This window comes from Euprymna scolopes, chromosome 2 (genome assembly GCF_053919585.1).
Source record: "Euprymna scolopes isolate OS-2025 chromosome 2, ASM5391958v1, whole genome shotgun sequence".
In the NCBI taxonomy this organism is placed as follows: Eukaryota; Metazoa; Mollusca; class Cephalopoda; order Sepiida; family Sepiolidae; genus Euprymna; species Euprymna scolopes.
The window spans coordinates 23,711,214-23,734,377 of NC_136483.1; positions in this window are offsets into that span (position 1 = coordinate 23,711,214).

Below are 23,164 nucleotides of genomic sequence, written 5' to 3' on the forward strand. Positions count from 1 at the left end.
ACGGATAAGATAGAATACATAGGAAACAAACCAGAAAACAACAAGAATAAATACATAATCACGCATAGCATGACCCAAAAGAAAAATAATAATCCTATCCGTAATTCTTCGAACAAGCATAACCCTAATCCAGAGCACACAAATTCTAAGACTAAATCCAGTAGCAATCAAAGTAAAGGGAATAGAAATAAATTAAGGAGAAAAAATCCATATGGTTCAACCCACCATACAGCTCCAACGTAAAAACTAACATACCAAGGGAATTCTTTAAAATAATTGAACATCCCTTTCAACAACCACATAGATACAGCACTATATTAAATAAAAACTCAATAAAAATCTCTTACTCCACTATGCATAACCTAGCACAAACGATAATTCCACCCACACAAAATTGTAATTGCTTAAACAAACAATCTTGCCTATTAAGAAACAATTGCATGCACAAGGACGTCATATACTCATGTACAGTCATCGAACTCCCAACTACAACAGCAAATACAAGTGATAGAACACCCAACAATCTCACTCAAAATATATTAACTACAGAACAAACAACACTAGAGAGCTCCAATTACTCCCACTATGCTGCCACCATAAATGAGACACAAGGTAACACCCAAGTTACACATGAACCCCCTCCTGAAAACGAATCGAACCAAATTATCTCTTCCCCCTCTACAAGTTTATCCCACACTTATAGAAGAAACTCCAACAGTTTAAGCACCATCAATGCAAATGTAAAATCCCACACGTATATCGGCGCAACGGCAAATCTAATTAAATTAGGGTTTACATATGTATGAGTGTGTATGTATGCATGGGTGGTTGGATGATGTATGTGTACATCTTTGTATCTGTGTTAATGTAGACGTGTGTGTATATATGTACTTATCTATGTCTGAGTTTGTGTACGTATATGCCTGTACATGTATATATATATTGCTCCCATTAATTTCATTTCTTTATGTATGTGTGTGTACATATGTGTGCACGCATGTGAGTATGCGTTCTGTGTGTGTATATATAAATATGTACTGGAGTATGTATGCATGTGTATATATATGTATATATGTGTATGTATGTGTATATATATATATATATGAACATAGACAATTTACGTAATTTGCCGTAATTTAATGCGCTCTAGCTGTCTGCACCTCCCCGGACCATCTGTATACGCAGACAAATGGGGATTACTCTCCCACTCTAGAATAGAATTATAAAACCCGTTCAGTTGTTGATGCATGTATATGTTTAATTGAGGTGCAGGCTCGTTGTAATTGTATATGTATATACATGATATGCGCGCCTTTATCTCCGTATGAACATGTCACACATAGGGATATGCTTATTTGTTGTATGTATACGCTGGTATACATGTGCGAGTGTGACGTGCATGTATACACATGTTTACGAGGATGTTCGGTCGTATACATGGGCGCAGCTGTACACTTGGGAACGTGCTCACGTTGGCGTGATCGGATGTATTTGTAGTTTCCGATGTAGTGCATTTATTAACATGTGCGCAGGCGTGTATGTTTTGTGTTATGTATATATGTAATTCTGTATACATGTGCAAGAGTATATGGATACATGTGTACATAGGTGTATATTTGTGTATGCATAGTATAGATGGATATATATGTGTATGTGAATGCATATATATATATATATGTATATACGTATATACATGTATGTGTGAGTGTCTATATGCTTGTATCTGCGCTTAGGTGTATGTTTGACAGAGAGATATACAGCTTACTATATAAATAGTTAGATTCAACCAAGTTTGGACTACCTCACACTCATCCACGCATATGCATCAAGTCCCTCTAATATAAGAATAGCTAATTAACCACAGTATATAAAGCATCCACTCAAACATCGATTCCAACCCAATGAACAGCAAAGCCTATTTATCCATGGATCGTCCCAAACAGAAATATATACGTTTTAAATAAATTTAATAAAATCATATCTCACTACCATAATAAACAAAATGTATCTAAGTAAATCAAGTTACTTTTAAATATACCCCCATAATAAAAAACACCCAATCTTTAACCCACTTAAATAAATAATCCCACAAGCATTTTAAAACTTAAGACCATGACTCGTTTCCATTTCCACTTCACCTACTCACCAACCTACACAGCAAAAACAGCATATCGACCCCATCTCATACACACTCCCATCAAAAAATCACAAAAATATACATTTCCCATTTGAACCTTAAATTAAGAGGTCAACACATTTTACCGAATACTAACATACAATTTCTCCCTCCCCCCGAAGAAATTACATTAAGCACATGACTCCTAGCCCAAATTAACCCTCACCCTTCTCTCCTTACCCTCTCAACCTCACCCCTATCCTTCTCGTTCCTTCATCTAAAAGGCTTCCCTCACCCCTTGTCAACAAGAAAGCTGACTGATAGTTCACCAAATATCAATCTCATATTAGAAGCTATTCGTCCAACACATCGCTTCTAAAAATCATCTCTCGGAATATTTTGCTACCTAGACCATTGATTTTCGAGGTCCATTGCACCATAGACATGCATATATAATTACATCACCCATGAGAATATATGCAATGGATTGGTATATCCATCCAATATCTGATACACTGTGCCAACACCAAAAAAGAATCTGGATTACATATACCAAAACGCATTCAACATACCAACGAATACGGCCGCCCGTATACCTTTCGGAATATCAATAAGGAGCAACCACGCATCTTTGTTATATGGGATTGCTGCCCTCTCCCCTGGACCAATATTCTGCCTACTTGGAAATAAAACCTGGAGGATATTATACTCCTTCCGATAATGGACTGCCCAGGTTGTATGACATTCCCTCTTCCAATAATTATTTTCATGTAACTATCATTCACCACCCTAAAACAATTTTCAATATTTGTGCTGAAAAGCAAAATATGAGCCTTTTCACAGCTGAACATTTTACTAACCGCATTTAATTTCCTCTGATGATATGAGCCATTATATATATATATATATATATATATATATATATATATATTACATACATATACAGGGTGTCCACAAAGTCTGGCTACATTATGTAGCCAGACTTTGTGGAAGCATCCTGTAGATTATGTAGCCAGACTTTGTGGGCACCCTGCGCACGCGCGCGCACACACACATACACACACACACATATACAGGATGCTTCCACAAAGTCTGGCTACATAATATAGCCAGACATTGTGGACACCCTGTATATGTATGTAATATATATATAATACATATATATTATATATATTATATAGATATATTATATACATATTACATATATATTATATACATATATATATTTTTATTACATATATATATTACATATATATTATATACATATATTTATATCATATATATTACATACATATTATATACATATATATATATTTATATTATATATATTACATAAATATTATATACATATATATATATTTATATTATATATATTACATACATATTATATACATATATATATATTTATATTATATATATTACATACATATTATATACATATATATATATATATTTATATTATATATATTACATACATATTATATACATATATATATATATTTATATTATATATATTACATACATATTATATACATATATATATATATTTACATTATATATATTACATACATATTATATACATATATATATATATTTATATTATATATATTACATACATATTATATACATATATATATATATATTTATATTATATATATTAAATACATATTATATACATATATATATATTTATATTATATATATTACATACATATTATATACATATATATAAATATTTATATTATATATATATTACATACATATTATATACATATATATATATATATTTATATTATATATATATTACATACATATTATATACATATATATATTTATATATTATATATGTATATTATATATATATTACATAAATATATAATATATATAATATATATTATATATATATTACATAAATATATAATATATATAATATATATTATATATATATTATATATATATATTACATAAATATATAATATATATATAATATATATTATATATATATATATTACATAAATATATAATATATATATAATATATATTATATATATATTATATATATATTACATAAATATATAATATATAAGGTAAAATTAAAAGCCAAGAATAATGCGAGATTTTTTTTTATATAGAGTAAAATTAAATGCAAACAAAAGAAATAAAGTTCTTTTGTTTGCATTTAATTTTACTCTATATAAAAAAAAAATCTCGCATTATTCTTGGCTTTTAATTTTACCTTATAATTTTCTTCAACAATGCTTCAAGCAAACTACAACCTACTTATATCCCTCAGTCTCAGCCAGACAGAGTTTGCACTCATGAAGAGCATCTTCAAAACTACGGAAAAACGCGCTAGAGTCAACTGCCAAATCTACTTTAAAAAAAAATGCCGTAAAAACAAAATTATTCCTAACACAATCAGGAACATAAATTTGCCAACATGTTTCCGTTTTCTACACACTTCACGACAATTTATATATGACTATTGCTTCAAAATAATCATTAAGCAACACCACCGGACTCTACATGGCCATATTAATTCAGTCAAGAACCTCCGGAATTCACTCACTTCATCTACCCCTAACGGTCATTCGCTAAACAACATCCAATCTCTGATCGACCGCGCATACCATTCCAGCTTCAACAATGAACAGAAACGTCTCATACGCAAATTTACTTGGCTTAAACAGAAAACTAATAAACCGGTCTACAACAGACACATACATAATTCACAGGATTCTTCCACCGACAAGTCCCTTAAAGATCATCTTCTCGTAACTGACCTCACTAACTCTCTTTCCACAACTGAAACGGATCTCCTTTCACTTGGCCCTAAGTTTATCACCACAATGAAACTGACGGATAAAGCTAAACTCAACATAGAAACGCAGTTCTGCAGAACTGCTTACCACCTTAAATGGCTGCACGCTTTTGCCCCGCACGATAACAAGGACACCCCCCTCAACCTCTCAGGTAATCACAACACCTCTTTTCCTGTTTTTCAGCTTGATCACCCTTTATACCCACCTCCTAATAATATTCCACTAGATCTAAAACTTTCAAGGTTAAAGCATAAAATCCTCAGAATACTTGAACGCGAACAACGCCATATTACCCCCAATCTTACCAGGAACCAATACCTCACCCTTAAATCCCTTAAAGACAAAGATTTAGTTTACTTACCCTCTGATAAGGGCAGAGAATTTTGCGTTATATCACAGGAATCTTATAACAACCTTGCTATAGAGCATCTTTCCAATACCGACCTTTACACCCCAGCACATAATATCACTGCTGCTCGTATTGAGAGCAACATTAACAAGACATGGTCTCAAATTTGTTTTAAAAGAAATCTCCCAAAACAACACAGACTAAATTTTATTACTAAATACAGCAAATTACCTACCTTTTATCACCTTATTAAAACCCACAAAAATAGCACACACACACAGATCAGACCCATTGTTTCAAGCGTTAACGGTCCCCTTTATAAAATCTCTTGGTTAATATCCCGCCTACTTAAACCTCTACTCTCTACCTTCCCAGCCCATGTTAGTAGTTCCAACCAAGTAATTAACAGACTCAACGATCTACCACACCATCTACTCAAACTATACAGATACCCATTTAGCCTAGACGTCGTTTCTTTATACACCTCCATTCCTGCACATCCAGCCATTAATCTCATGGCAGACATTATAGCATCTAAAAACCCACAATGCTTCGGAATTACTCCAGGAGATCTCTTACAACTCCTCCGTATTATAGTAGACAACACTTACTTTACTTTCCTACAAAACACGTTCAAACAAGTATCTGGACTACCCATGGCTCCAGTCTATCCGGTATTCTTGCCATTGCTTATATGGACAAACTCGAAAGACGCACCCTTAGTACCTGCTATTCTTATCTCCTTTTTACTAGATATATCGATGACATCTTAATTATCACATACTCCCGCGAAGAAGCTATTAACATTTTCCACAAATTCAATAACGCCGACCCAAACTTAAAATTTACTATAGAACACCCAGACTCTTCGGAATCTCTTTCTCTACTTGATTTTAAAATACAAATAAAAAAAAATGGTGCCATATGCACTGAATTCTACAGAAAACCCGCCAGCAAACGCCTCTTCGTACATTTCAAATCTGCGCTACCTCTCAAAGACAAACTAAACTACGCACATGCCGAAATCTCACGCATACAAGACAAATGCACTAACATCTCCGACAAACATACACACACTAACAATTTCCTACAGACCCTCTCACTAAACGGCTACCCTAATACGATCCTATCCTCACTTAAAAAGAAAAAACGCAACACCCGACCCTTCTCTAACAATTGTTTTCTAAAACTACCCTTCCTCAGTGACAAAATCTCATCTTCAATCCGAAAAGCCATCCGCAGCGAGGGGCTCAACATTCAACTCATCCACACTGGATCTACTTTAAGACAACAGCTCAACCGAAAACATCCATCGCATACACCTTCCCCTTGTTCACTCGCTAATTGCCCAATATCACACACAGGTTTATGCTTTAAGAACCACGTTGTTTACGACCTACAATGCGCTAAATGCAGTGCATCTTACATCGGAAGCACTACCAGATTGCTTCATCACCGCATTAAAGAGCACTTAAACACTACTGCTTCGTCGTTCTATAAACATATTCGCACTTGCATTAATTCAGAACCAGATTTTCACATCAACATTCTTGCTTCTTCAAGAAACGTAGGTCAACTTCGTATCCTCGAATCTTTAATTATTTCAAAAAATACTCCCACACTAAACAATAGACTGGAATTGAGCTCCGCTTTTGTAATGTGGGTTTGAAACATAAGAAAAACAATAATTAAAAAAAAACAAAAAAAAAACCTTGCTTGAATGGTCGTCTCCCTTGATTCACAAACGCAACAAGTATTTCAAACATCAACTGATTTATTTTAACGTTCTCCTAACGTCATTTTTTGTTCTATATTTCGCGGTATCACGTGGCAAACTCTGCGGCTACTTTTCCAATTTTGAACACTCTTCCGCTGTCTTCTCTTGAAAATGGACTAATAAGTCTGAAATATATTGAGATTTATATCACCATTGAATACAACAGAAAAAAAAATTACTGTTGTTTAGAGTTAAAATTTGTGTGAAAAAGAAAAAACAAACAACAAAAAAAGAACTTTATTTCTTTTGTTTGCATTTAATTTTACTCTATATAAAAAAAAATCTCGCATTATTCTTGGCTTTTAATTTTACCTTATAATTTTCTTCAACAATGCTTCAAGCAAACTACAACCTACTTATATAATATATATATAATATATATTATATATATATATTACATAAATATATAATATATATATAATATATATATAATATATATTATATATATATTATATATATATATTACATAAATATATAATATATATATAATATATATTATATATATGCTACATAAATATATAATATATATATAATATATTATATATATATATTACATAAATATATAATATATACATATAATATATTATATATATATTACATAAATATATAATATATATAATATATATTATATATATATTACATAAATATATAATATATATAATATATATTATATATATATTACATAAATATATAATATATATAATATATATTATATACATATTATATATATATTACATAAATATATAATATATATAATATATATTATATATATATTATATATATACATATACATATTATATATATTATATATATACATATTATATACATATTATACATATATTAAACATATTATACAAATATTATGCATTATACATATTATATATATTATATTATATATATTATACATATATATATATATATTATACATATATATATTATACATATATATATTATACATATATATATATATTATACATATATATATTATACATATATATATTATACATATATATATTATACATATATATATATTATACATATATATATTATACATATATATATTATACATATATATATTATACATATATATTATACATATATATATTATACATATATATATATTATACCTGTATATATTATACATATATATATTATACATATATATATTATACATATATATATTATACATATATATATATTATACATATATATATTATACATATATATATTATACATATATATATTATACATATATATATTATACATATATATATATTATACATATATATATATTATACATATATATATATTATACATATATATATATTATACATATATATATATTATACATATATATACATTATACATATATATATATATATTATACAGATATATATATTATACATATATATATATTATACATATATATATATTATACATATATATATATTATACATATATATATATATATTATACATATATATATTATACATATATATATATTATACATATATATATATTATACATATATATATATTATACATATATATATTATACATATATATATATTATACATATATATATTATACATATATATATTATACATATATATATATATTATACATATATATATTATACATATATATATATATTATACATATATATATATATATTATACATATATATATATATATTATACATATATATATATTATACATATATATATATATTATACATATATATATATATATATATATTATACATATATATATATATTATACATATATATATACTATATATATATTATACATATATATATATATTATACATATATATATTATATATATATATATATTATATATATATATTATACATATATATATTATACATATATATATTATACATATATATTATACATATATATATATTATACATATATATATTATACATATATGTATTATACATAGATATATATTATACATATATATATATTATACATATATATACTATACATATATATATTATACATATATATATTATATATATATATTATACATATATATATATTATATATATATTATACATATATATTATATTTATATTATACATATATATATTATATTTATATTATACATATTATATATTATATTTATATTATACATATTATATATATTATACATATTATATATATTATACATATTATACATATTATATATATTATACATATTATATATATATTGTACATATTATATATATATATTATACATATTATATCTATATTATACATATTATATATATATATTATACATATTATATATATATATATTATACATATTATATATATTATACATATTATATATATATATTATACATATTATATATATATTATACATATTATATATATATTATACATATTATATATATTATACATATATATATATATTATACATATTATATATATTATACATATTATATATATCATACATATTATATATATCATACATATTATATATATTATACATATTATGTATATAATATATATTATATATATAATATATATTATATATATTATACATATTATATATATTATACATATTATATATATTATACATATTATATATATTATACATATAATATCTCTATTATACATAATATCTATATTATATATATAATATCTATAATATATATATTATCTATATTATATATTATCTATATTATATATATATTATCTATATTATATATATATTATCTATATACGTGTTATATATATATTTATTATATATTAGATATATATATTATATATGTATATCATATCTTTATTATATATATATTATCTTCTGTATATAAATAAAATGAACTCATTTTCCCCCGTCGGATTTTGACCTTAATAGGATTAAAAATCAAGATATTTCATGCAAATATAATATGCACAAACGGCAGAACAATATCCGAGGTGTGTTATAGGCTTATTATTTCTCAAATTCCTCTATAATCTTAGATTTCTATACTTTTTCTGCTGAGAAGTCACGGCCAAAATCGGTTAAGATCAATGGAAGTGGTAAAATATTTTCTCTGTAATAAATTCCTCCTCTCCCTGCCACCACTTAACACCGTTTGGGGATCGTTCACAAGGAACAGTTGAGAAGAGAACACCGGTTTGGATTCGTAGTTCTTTCATGTGAAGTTATTTAAAATCACTAAACTAAGCTGCAGTGCTCTGTGGCGTAGTGGTTAGCGTGCTGGACAATTCACATTATATTTTCACGTTCGCGCCGACCTACCGTAGTTGTTTTATTTTTTTTGTTTTTTTTTTCCTAAACAACTGGAATGGTCTTTTCTTGGTGGTCGAACTGTTAACGTTTGTAGATGTTTTTTTTTTGTTTTTTTTCACACTTTATTTTCTTACTTTTACTCATGACTCCGGGTTTGATCCTTCCTACTTACCTACCATAACATTTTTTTTAAATCCCCCCCGTCCCGGAAACAAACACTCGGGCAACGCCGGGTACCCCCGCTAGTATATATATATTATATCTATATTATATATATTATATCTATATTATATATATTACATCTATATTATATATATTACATCTATTATATATATTGCATCTATTATATATTATACATATATTATATCTATATTATATCTATATTATATATATTGTATATATATTATTTCTATATTATATATATTATATCTATTATATATATATTATATCTATATTATATCTATATTATATATATTGTATATATATTATTTCTATATTATATAGATTATATCTATTATATTTATTGTATATATATTATTTCTATATTATATATATTATATCTATTATATATATATTATATATATTATATCTATATTATATATATTATATCTATATTATATATATATTATATCTATTATATATATTATATATATATTATATCTATTATATATATTATATATATATTATATCTATTATATATTATATATATATTATATCTATTATATATTATATATATATTATATCTATTATATATATTATATATATATATTATATCTATATTATATATATTGTATATATATTATATCTATATTATATGTATTGTATATATATATTATATCTATATTATATATATTGTATATATATATTATATCTATTATATATATATTGCATATATATTATATCTATATTATATATATTGTATATATATTATATCTATATTATCTATATATTATATCTATATTATATATTTATTATATGTATTATATATATTTATATTATATATATATATATATATATATATATATATATATATATATATATATTATATATTATATATGTAGTAATTTATAAAATATATATGGCGATTAAGCTAAACTGAATATTCGGCGTTTCATCCACTATAGGATTCGTCAGGCTTATGCGCGAATTCTGTGGTTGTTTCTCGTTTTTATATATGTTGAGGATTTTAGTTAGCCAATCAGCTTTCTAGTATCCACGGCGCCCCTATATGAATGTTTAAAAGAATATGCAAATTAGCTAAATCTTTTTTCTAGTGAATTCAACTCCACGACCGATGTATAATAAAGTTGTATTTTCTTTTTAAATAAATAGAAAAAGGGTCTTTAATATGAATATTAATACAAAAAATAAAATATAGGAGTATAGATAGATATATGTGTGTATATTTTATGTATGTTTACAGTATTTACTTCAACAATAAAAATACAAAATAGAAAAATCACTCCAAGCACGCACATCTCTACTATTATATAAAAGTCACTTTTGTCTGTGTGTGTGTGTGTTACTGATAGGTTCCGCAACGGCTGAGCCCATCTTTTGCAAATTTCACATAAAGCTAATTTATATGACTGGCAGTGTTCTTAGATATGTGTTGTACATCAATTCATCCGATAAGTATCGAAAATAAAAAAAATCGTTTGTTGTTTTTTATAGATGAAAGCGAATGATTTTTACAGGAAAATATTTTACGCTACACCGGCAAGGGAGATAATAAAATCTTAGCAAATGATTTCTTCTTAAAAACACACACATACACACACACACACACACACACACACACACATAAAATGAAGACTTAATGACATTTAGAGATATAGCTGAGTGGTAGAGCATTCGACTACAGATGAAATGATCCCCTGTTTAAGCCCGGGTGTATCTTACAATTTTATTTGAATTTTGTTAGTATTAATTAGTTCAATTATGAAGAGGTACTATTTTAAATCGCCGCAAATCATTTCTTCGTTTGCATATTTTAAAGCTAAACATTAATCAAAAGTGACTTTTCTAGGATATTCATCGTCAAGACCAAATATCAGCTGACGTGATATTGTAAACACACACAGAGGGAATTTGATGAACAACATAGTCATTATTATTTTTATTTTTTTGTGTGAATTATTCCACCGGGTAAATTATTCCTCGTATATATATAATATTCAATAGAGGATTGATTCTATAATAACACATACGCAATCTGAATTAATTAAAATATAATGTTTAAGCGTATTGTACGACCGGGCAATATAAGAGCAACTATTAATTCGACACATTCACAAAAAAAGGGGTGAGTCATCCCTATTCAAAACAGAACAAAACAAGATGGAAGTAAAAATCAGTCGAACCTTTCTTTGAGATCAACCCCGCTTTTGCTTAATTGCTTAATTAAAACATTAACTTGTGGGATAAAATAACAAAAACCTAACTGGATTGCTAACAAGACTAAACAAACACTTTAGAATATGTTAAAGCACAAAAATTATCTAGGTAGGTAGAAGAGTAACTTATCATGCCTTCGGTGACATTTATTTGTCGTATTTTTTTAAAACCTTTTTTTGTTTTGTTGTCTATTGTAAAAATTCTGTGAAAATAAATATTGTCTTCATGTAAAGTTGTCTATTAACTTTGAATGTAGGAATTAATGAAACGTTTTAGTAACTCGAATGGTTCATTCTATTCAATACTGTAATAAGTTATAGGTAAAGCTAACTACTGTAGCCAGTTTATGGTTTTTAATTGAATCAATGAAAGCACCAGAAGAAGAAATAACAAAATCATAAAACAATAAAGAATGATTATGAAAGTTCAAAGTAATTCTTACGAAAACGTATGCCCATTATATTATTAATTTTTTTTTTTTACATGGAGATCACCACTTATCAAGGCCCGGAAGTACTCGGGGATAAGGGTTATTGCGTGTAGTGATCAATGGGATAGTATCGTAGTAATAGTTAGTATTGGAGATTTGATAAAGTGTCTTATTTAAGGGGGTGATTCATCAGAAATTTGTTTATGTTAGACTTGAAGACATTCAAGTTGTAGTCAGGTTGGAAACAGGCAAACGGAACAGAGTTCCACAGGCGTGCACTTCTAAGAAAGAATCTTTGTTTTTATTTAGCATAACGATTAGTAGGATAATTAATCGTAAAGGTTTATAGAAAGTTGGGTGCTTTTAAGGAATCGATATCCAGATATTTGTAGTCGTGACGTAAGCAGTTCCGACTACGAAATATCAAGTTTTCACGTTTATGCAATTTTTACGATAACCTTATTACTTCATTCGGAACTTTAATACTTTTTTATTTGCTTTAATTAAAAGAGTTAGTTTAGGATAAGGTCAAGATAAGGATAAGATTAGGTTGGAGTAAAAATGCCCAGTACGTATTGTGTAGAAGTACCGGAACAACATTACAGAATGCATTTAAATACAAGATAAAATCAGCACTTTATTTCATTACACAACTTCTTTACAACAGCAACAACAACAACAACAGCAACAACAAAGCCTACTACTATATTTGGTTTGTTCGATGAAATTCATTAAGTTTCGCCAATCTCAGAAGTCTGAAAATTGATGACGGAAGTCTAAAATTTTCTAAGATATTTATTCCAATACGAACCATCCTATATGTCGATAGGATTTTCTAGTTAAATTCAGTTGTTGCTGTATCTTTTGTTTATTAAATTGTTAGGCAGAATAATTACAAAACACCCTCCTCTCTCCATATTAAGAATAAGGTTATGGGTTTGTATTACTGTACACATAGATTCGAAGAAGTGGTCAAAAAACAAATATATAACAAATAAATGTTATCAAAGGCAAGATAAGTTACTTTTCTACCAAACTGGATACATTTTTTGTGTTTTTATTCAACGTAACATGTTTATTCAGCTCGAAAAACATGCAGTGTTTACCGATGTATTGGAAAATTCAAAATGGCGCCCGAGTCTCTCTTTAACACGGTAAGTTCAGGAAAAGATGTTATAAAAAAATAAACGAGACAAAATACTGCTAGAAATTCGCTCAATATATGTTACCGTGACATAAGTTGACATATATTCGGTGTTTTTTAAATAGTATTTTGTCTAGTTTATTATTTATAATACCTTTTCCCAAACTTACCATGTTAAAGAGAGTGTCAGGCGCCATTTTGATTTTTCCAATACATCGGTAAACCCTGCATGTTTTTCAAGCTGAATAAACATGTTACATTGAATAAAAACACAAAAAATGTATCCACTTTGGTAGAAAAGTAACTTATCTTGCCTTTGATAATATTTATTTGTTATATATTTGTTTTTTGAACGCTTTTTTGAATCTATGTGTACAGTAATACAAACCCTGTGTATATTAATGTGCAATTTTATATTAACAAGCTCGCACGCTTGAAAAAAAAAATTAACCGCCATTTTAGTTTGACGAAATTGGCTAAGTGAAAGTATCGAGAGATTTCGCAGAGAGGCCATCAAACGACAACGCGAAAAAATTCAGAATAAATAAATCTTACTGTAGCCAATAAAAGTTACTTTTATATCTACTTGGCTCATTTTTTTGTGTTTTAAGTAGCTTTAAAGCTTTTTAGTTGATCTCAAAAATCAGTTTTTACGAGAGAATTTGAATCAAGATGACACCAGGTACTTGTTGAGAACGAAAGCTCTTTTTTAAATTCACGGTTTTCACATTGCATGATGTTTTTCCCTATGCACACCCCAGAAGCGTTTTTCTTGAGGCAAGGGTATAAATGTTGGCACCTGTGCAGTTTTACTTTCCAAACGAAGACATATTTTATGTTTTTCGGGTTTCTTTGTTTGTTTTTTTTTCGGGTGGGGGATATTTCAGTTTTAGAACTTGTGTAGTTTAACACTCCAAGCAAATTCTGTGTCAACCTTTTCCGTTTGCTTTTTTTTTGGGGGGGGGTATTTAATTTTGGCACTTGTGCAGTATAACATTGTGTTTACATTTTAAGAGTTCCATCATTTTCTTGTGGCGGCTAGAGGCGACCGCTGCAAAAAAAAAAAAAAAAAAAAAAAACGAAAAAGTAAACATAAAATTTGTTGTTTGGAAAGTTAACGCTGTAAATTCTCTCGAAAAAACTGAATTTTTTAAATCAAATAAAAAGTATTAAAAATATTTTAAAACAAAAAAATGAGCCAAGTAGGTATGAAAGTAAGTTTAATTGGCATTTATTTATTTCATATTTATTTTTTCGCATAGTTGTTTGTTGGCTTCACTGCTAAATGCACAATTATTTTGTTAAATATTTTGCTTATTTTCAGTTTCTCTAGCAACATTTAGTCGATAAATGAAACAGAATAGAAATTTCCTCCGAGCGAAGTTGATTTTATATTAGTGCTTCTAAAAATTTGCAAATATAAGGAACTAAAAGAAACTTACATTTTTCAAAATCGACATCATTGGCTTTTACATCTAGGTTCTTCATCCTAGTTAAAAAAAATAAGACGTTCTACGACAAAATATAAATTCTGCATATTGCTTTCTTTTCTTAGAAAAAAAAACGCTAGGAAAAAAAGAGAAAGGAATTCATTTTTATGCGGGACAGTGATGTAACTGCGGAGCGACTGATATAACGTACAGTTCAACAACAACAATAATAACAATAAGTATTAAACAGTGTCATATTATTTATAAAAAAATAATTCAAACAAAATATTATTTATTACAGTTTTATAAAAATTCATATCAATTGCCATAATATTATTTACACTGCAAAATAAATAATAAATAAAAAATATCTTTGTATTATTTGGGTTATTTGGACTACTGTTCTCCTCTTGGATGTTATTCTCACAACGTCTCGAACGATGTAAACTCTGACCTTCTACAGGTACATCTTGTCAAACTCGAGTCGTAACAATATCATAATAGTACAATTAAGAAATGTAATAGTATACTGTAGGTTTCAGATATCCACATACCAAGTCTGCATGAGATATGTTTGCAGCACACACACACACACACACATTGTTGCACCATCGTAATATACGTTTAAATATATTTTAATTTACGTAGATTTCATATTTATTATTATTGGGTCAATTTTCTATTTATTATTATATTGTATACAATATACATATATATATGCACACATATACATACACATATATACATACACATATATACATACCTATACATATATACATACATATATATACATACCTATACATATATATACATACATATATATACATACATATATATAGATATTTATATATATATACACATATACATACACATATACATATGCATACACACATATATATACATACACACATTTATACATACACACATATACATATATATATATACATACACACATATATATATATACATATATATATACATACACATATATATATATACATACACATATATATATATATACATACACACATATATATACATACACACACATATATATATACACACATATATATACATACACACACATATATATATACACACATATATATACATACACACACACACATATATATATGTATATATATACATATATATATATATATATATATATATATATATATGTATATGTAGTGTCTTCAGAGTGGCTCGATTGTAAAATACGCTTGAATATGATATTTTAGTTCATACAGATTTTATATTTATTATTACAGAGTCAATTCTCTATTGATTGTTATATTGAAACCAATATATAGTAATGATTTCAAAAGTTTTACACAATTACTTTTGGTTGTCATCCGCTAGAATCAAAGCCAAAGCATTTAGTACTCCAACTTAGTCCTAAACATTTGAGCTATCTACAGACGGATAAGAAAACGATAAAAATTAAGAGACTTTAAATTATTAATGTATATTTACGCGTGTGTAGACGTAAAAGGTTACTCCTGCCACGTTAATTTATTTTTTCAATTTTGACGTCTTAGCAGTTATTTTCACCGGCTAAAATCCAAATCGAATTTGTTCCACAGGTTCTAAATTCCCTATATATAAAGTTTCAAGTTTGTAGACAAATTGAGAGAGAAGTCTGGTAGAGACCTTTTCCCACACATAAACAAGGTCACTTATAGATAGATAGATAGATAGATAGATAGATAGATAGATAAAGATATATGCACAATGTAGAAATATGCATTAATAGAACGAATCCTAAATGTTGAATAAAACCAATCATCGAATATGAAACCATAAAAATGAATAATTAATTAAAGAAGGTTTGTTTATCAACGAAATAAATTAGCTAGGATATCCATGCGTGGCTATATTAAAAAGTTCTTTTTTAATATATTTTTTCAAAGTAAAATGTAGATCTGGCCTTCGGGATAAGATAAAAACAATCTATTTGAGAATCTTAAATGAAACAATCACTAGAGTGAATCTAATATTTTGGTGATTGAATATGCTAGCTAGGAAAATGATCGAAATATATAAGGTATAGTGGCAACGATGACCATTGACCCCCCTAACACTGTTTAATAACCTAATACCTAATTTGCTTTTTTGTATTTTCAGAAAATATTTCACAGTGTAGTATCTGTTCTGATGCTATACTGAAGTTAATTTGTCTTTAGTCAATGTAGAGGAAACCTTTCTATACTAAGACAATTTTCATTTTTGCCTACTTTCAGAGTGCCCCTTTTGGGGGAGTTGGTTTTCACCGACATTAAAAACGACCTTGTGTCACGTTTTGCTCCGCAGGGAAGCAAATAAAAGAATGTTGTATTAATACTCGCCCGACAAATATATTAGTAGGAGAGAATGATATGTTTATACAATAAATAATATGTTTTAATTGGTGTCAATTTGCCGAATGTCATCTTTTAAAATATCTTTATTTTATTTACTTACTTGCTTTTTATTTTCTAAAATTATATTAGGCCTTCATTAATTATATTAGCCATTATTGGACTCTTGACTAGACGATTTAGATCGATCCGCATAGTAATTATTCTGGTTCTACATGGGCATTAAGCACTTTTTAGTTCAATACACTTGAACTTATATATATATATATATATATATATATATATATATATATATATATATATATATATATATAAACTACTTTGTTTAGTCACATAAATTAATATACGAAAGTATAAATTTATGCGTAAACTTTAAGTATTTACTTCAACAGTGCTCAACACGTATGTAGAGCTAGGTAGTAAGTTATAAAATATATATGGCGATTAAGCTACACAAAATGGATCGCCCCCTTAAGTAAACACTTCATCAAATATCCACACTAACATAATGAACCGCCCCCTTAAGTAAACACTTCATCAAATCTCCACACTAACGTAATGTACTTGCAATAACCCTCATCCCTGAGTTGCTTCCGGGCCTTGATAAGTGGTGATCACTGTGTAAAAAAAAATATTCCGCGTTTCCTCCACGCTAGGATTCCTCAGGCTTATCCTTACTATATATATATATATATATATATATATATATATATATATATATATATATATATATATATATATATATGTCACTCAGACCAATAAAGCATAAAGCTGGACTGGACAGCACAATCCGAAAAAAAAGAGGAACAGTGATCGAAGAGGTCAGGATGTTTGAGGAAGAGCAAAGAACAGTCATTTATGTCACTCAGGCCAAACAATGTGCATGGGCAAATTGGAATGACACCGAGCCAATTAAATTATCGTGGAAATCCTTAATTGCAATGGAATCACTGGTAATATCATTCTTGTTTGCTTTACATATGATCTACCAAATGCGACCAACCAAAACTTATGTGGATATACTGATTCAAACCTGTGTTCTTTGTGTAAACATGATCGGGGTACCTTGCGCCATGTACTATCTACATGCTCACAATCACACATGGCGATAAAACAAGGTGTTGGAAATAATTATGGAATTGTTGAAAACACAATGTGAGACTGCAAACCAGTAACCTGTTATGGTCAAGGAACCCATGATTCAGTTTCACAAAGAAGGTGAATGCACTGTGAGGAAGGAAAACACTTGTAATGTGAAGATGCTGAGTTGAACTAATGACTGGAAAATTTCTGTGGATCTTAAGACATCTCTACAATTTGCAGTCCACATTATCCAAACAGAAAAGCGGCCAGACATTGTAGTATGATCTGATTCAAAGAAACGTGTCCTTCTCATAGAATTGACAATCTCTTGGGAGGAAAACCAGGAGGAATCACACAAACGGAAGAAAAACCGATATGAGACACTGAGATGCCATATGATTCCTATTGAGGTTGGTTGTTGTGGATTTCAAGGACACTCAGTCATGTGTTTCTTACTTAAATATGAATCATGGGACGCAATCTGAAAGTTGCCCCTGATTGTCTTAAGTACACAGCTCAATACGCATCAAGCTGGATTTGGCCGAGAGCGAAAAGACTTCAGCATGAACAGACGTTATAATTTCTCGTTGTTGATTTTTTTTATTTTATTTAATTTTTAAATACCCTTCCCGGTGGCAAAAGCTGCTTGGTAGCATTAGGAGTGGCAGTACCGCCTTGAACTATCAAAACTGTGTTATCACCCTGGTTGACGGCTGATGAGGGCAGGATATCGCACATGCTTTTACATGTTGCATGATAAAAAATATACATAGCCAGCATCATTTCATTGATGCAAGTTTAATTGACCTTATGCGACATTATGTAATCGAGCTTTCAAAATAAATTCACGAATTTTAATTCGTCCCCAAATCATCACATGTCTGAAAATGACTAATGCGAGTCGAATATGCTTGCAAATGTAAGATCAATGTATGTTAAAGAAGAATAATATAGTTGCATTCCAAAATCCAAATAATATAGTTGCATTCCAAAATCCAAATAATATGGTTGCATTCCAAAATCCAAATAATATGGTTGCATTCCAAAATCCAAATAATATAGTTGCATTCCAAAATCCAAATAATATAGTTGCATTCCAAAATCCAAATAATATAGTTGCATTCCAAAATCCAAATAATATGGTTGCATTCCAAAATCCAAATAATATGGTTGCATTCCAAAATCCAAATAATATAGTTGCATTCCAAAATCCAAATATTCGTCCGTTCGTCTGTCCGCACTTTTCTCAGTAACTACGCTTTGGAATCTTTTGGAATTTTGCACAAACATTAAACATGACATAAATAAAAAAACGGATTTTCTGTGGAAACTCCGGTTGCCCCCTCCCCTTAGTGGTGTCTTTCGGGTTAAAATGGCTAAAATTTACACTTTTGTGCTTATTAAAAAAATTCATGCCTTGGATTTTTATAAAACTTTCTGAAAAGTTGCAACTAACTGATTTCTATATAATTTTGTTTGTCTATACTTCGCGATAACTATTTTATTGCTAATAAAAACACTTCATTTTTGTGAATATTTTACCAGATTTGTCCAAAATTTTCAGTGTATGACTATTTAACAGTTTTGCATGGTGCGGAACTCAAATTTAAATATATTAAGGCCTTGAAGACTTTTGGGACTAAATGGGGGGGGGCAAATGATAGACTTAGTCATTTCTTTTTTTGCATGGTGCAGAACTCAAATGTACATATGTTAAGGCCTAAAACTGCACTGTTTGATCATTTTCACCAGGATTTGACGTCCCTTGGGGACTTATGGGGCTAAATGGAGGGGGGGATGCTGAATGTTTTTTATGGCTCGTTCGCTGTGCACTCACTGGACCATGCATGCTTCACTTGTTTTTTTATGAAAAACAACTTCTCCAACATGTTAAAATTTCGGTACATTTTTTTACAGATCCATGTTGTTATGCAGAAACAAACGGTTAATATCATGCATATACCGTCTCTTTTCGTGCATATACTCTTCATAAAAATTAGAAATTCTTTGCTTAGATAGAAAAAATGCATGACAGTATAATGTTGCAAGAGGAAAAAATTGTAGCAGACTCAACATATGAACCAAGTGGACTGCCGGAACAACCACGCGGCGGTGTTGAGTCTTCTACGATATATATACATATATATATATATATATATATATATATATATATATATATATATATATATATATATATATATGTATATATATATATATGTATATATATATATGAATATATATATATATTTATATTTATATATATATATATATATATATATATATATATATATATATATATATATATATATATAAAGAGGGAGCCAGGCATAGTGCGGAATACATTCGTTCACATGATGGAATGCTTCTCTTAGGCGGAAAATACTGGCTATACCACCCTTCTCTACATATTGAGAAAGGCTGTATCCGGGAGTCAATTGCACTCTGTTTTGCCAATCAATTATGTTAAGTGAATCATCATAGTTTAACCTCAGTTTATTTTTGCATCACTGTACTTAACCAATCCCAGCATGCAATTCGCCACTTAAGTCATTTCCTGTTTTGTTTACCTAGATAAGTACAACTAAAGGACGCTGCCTTCAGGCTCACAATCTGCCAGAAAATGTTTCTGATTCTACAAACAGCGTGAGAGCGAATGATATTAATAAAGGTAAAGAAAATAAAGAATGGATAGAGAGGAGGATGGAGAGTAGAAACAAGGAGATGTTGGATATAGAAAGAAAGTATTAGAGCGAAAGGAAAAGAGCGAGAAAGATTGATAATATGCAGGAGTTTATGAAAGAAGGGACAGAGATAGATAACAATCTAAAGCGAATGAGGAAAACGGTGTGATTAAATAAAGAAGGAAATGTTTGGAGAAGGAGATTGCGAAAGAGAAAAGAGAGAGAGAGAGAGAGAGAGAAAAGGACAAACAAAAAAGGTAGAATATATATATGTGTGTGTGTGTGTGTGTGTGTGTGTGTGTGTGTGTGTGTGTGTGTGTATGTGTAAAGTTAGGAAGAGAAAACCCCATAAGATTGCGCAATTATTAAAATAAAATTAAAAATAACTAGTAGGACCTGAGGAAATTCCACAGAGAACTCATTCATATGCAATATATTGATGTTGGCATTCTATAGATGTGTGTGTGTGCGTGTGTGCGTGCGTGCGTGCGTGCGTGCGTGCGTATGCATGTGTGTTCGAAAAATATGTGTGAAGAAAAAAGAAAGGGATAAGATGCGAGGCGGGGAGATGTTTGAATTTAAAAGAAAGGTAAAGAGATCGAAATGGAACAGGAGAAAAGCGGTCACAGATAGATAAAATACATATAGTGAAGGGAAATGAGAATGGAGAAATGGTAGATATTGAGAGATTTGATGCTAAAAGAATGAAAAGACTAGACGGGAGAACTTTTAAAAATATATATATATAATGAAAGAGACAGACAAGACATGTTCGAAATAAAAACATCACAGAAGAGATGTTGCGAGCCTGTTTCTGCTTTATCGTTATTTTCATGGCAAGTGTTCGTCTGAGCTCTAATCTATGATCCCTCCTCGCGAAACTTTCACGAGAAACACTCGTCTAGCTTAAAACACTATTAGTAAATCCCCCACTCTTTATCTGTGCCTAAACATAAACGTAGATTCCATGAACAAAGTTTATTTTTTAGAACGGCATGCCTGTGGAACTGTATTCCATTTGCCTGGTTTCCAGCTGACTACAATATGTCTTCAAGTCCAATGCAAACAAGTTCTTGATGAACCGTTCCACTTAAGTTAACAAATTTACCGAATCTCCACTACCAATAATCACTATAATTCTGATACTGTACACTCTTTAAACTTATCCTCGAGTGGCCTCTGGGCCTTGTAAGTGGTGACTCATATGGATTAAATATACGTAAACATAATCTATATATTAATAGGGTAGCGTGTGGGTTATTTGTTTTGTGTGCCATTTATTTTGTGTGCCATTTATTTTGTGT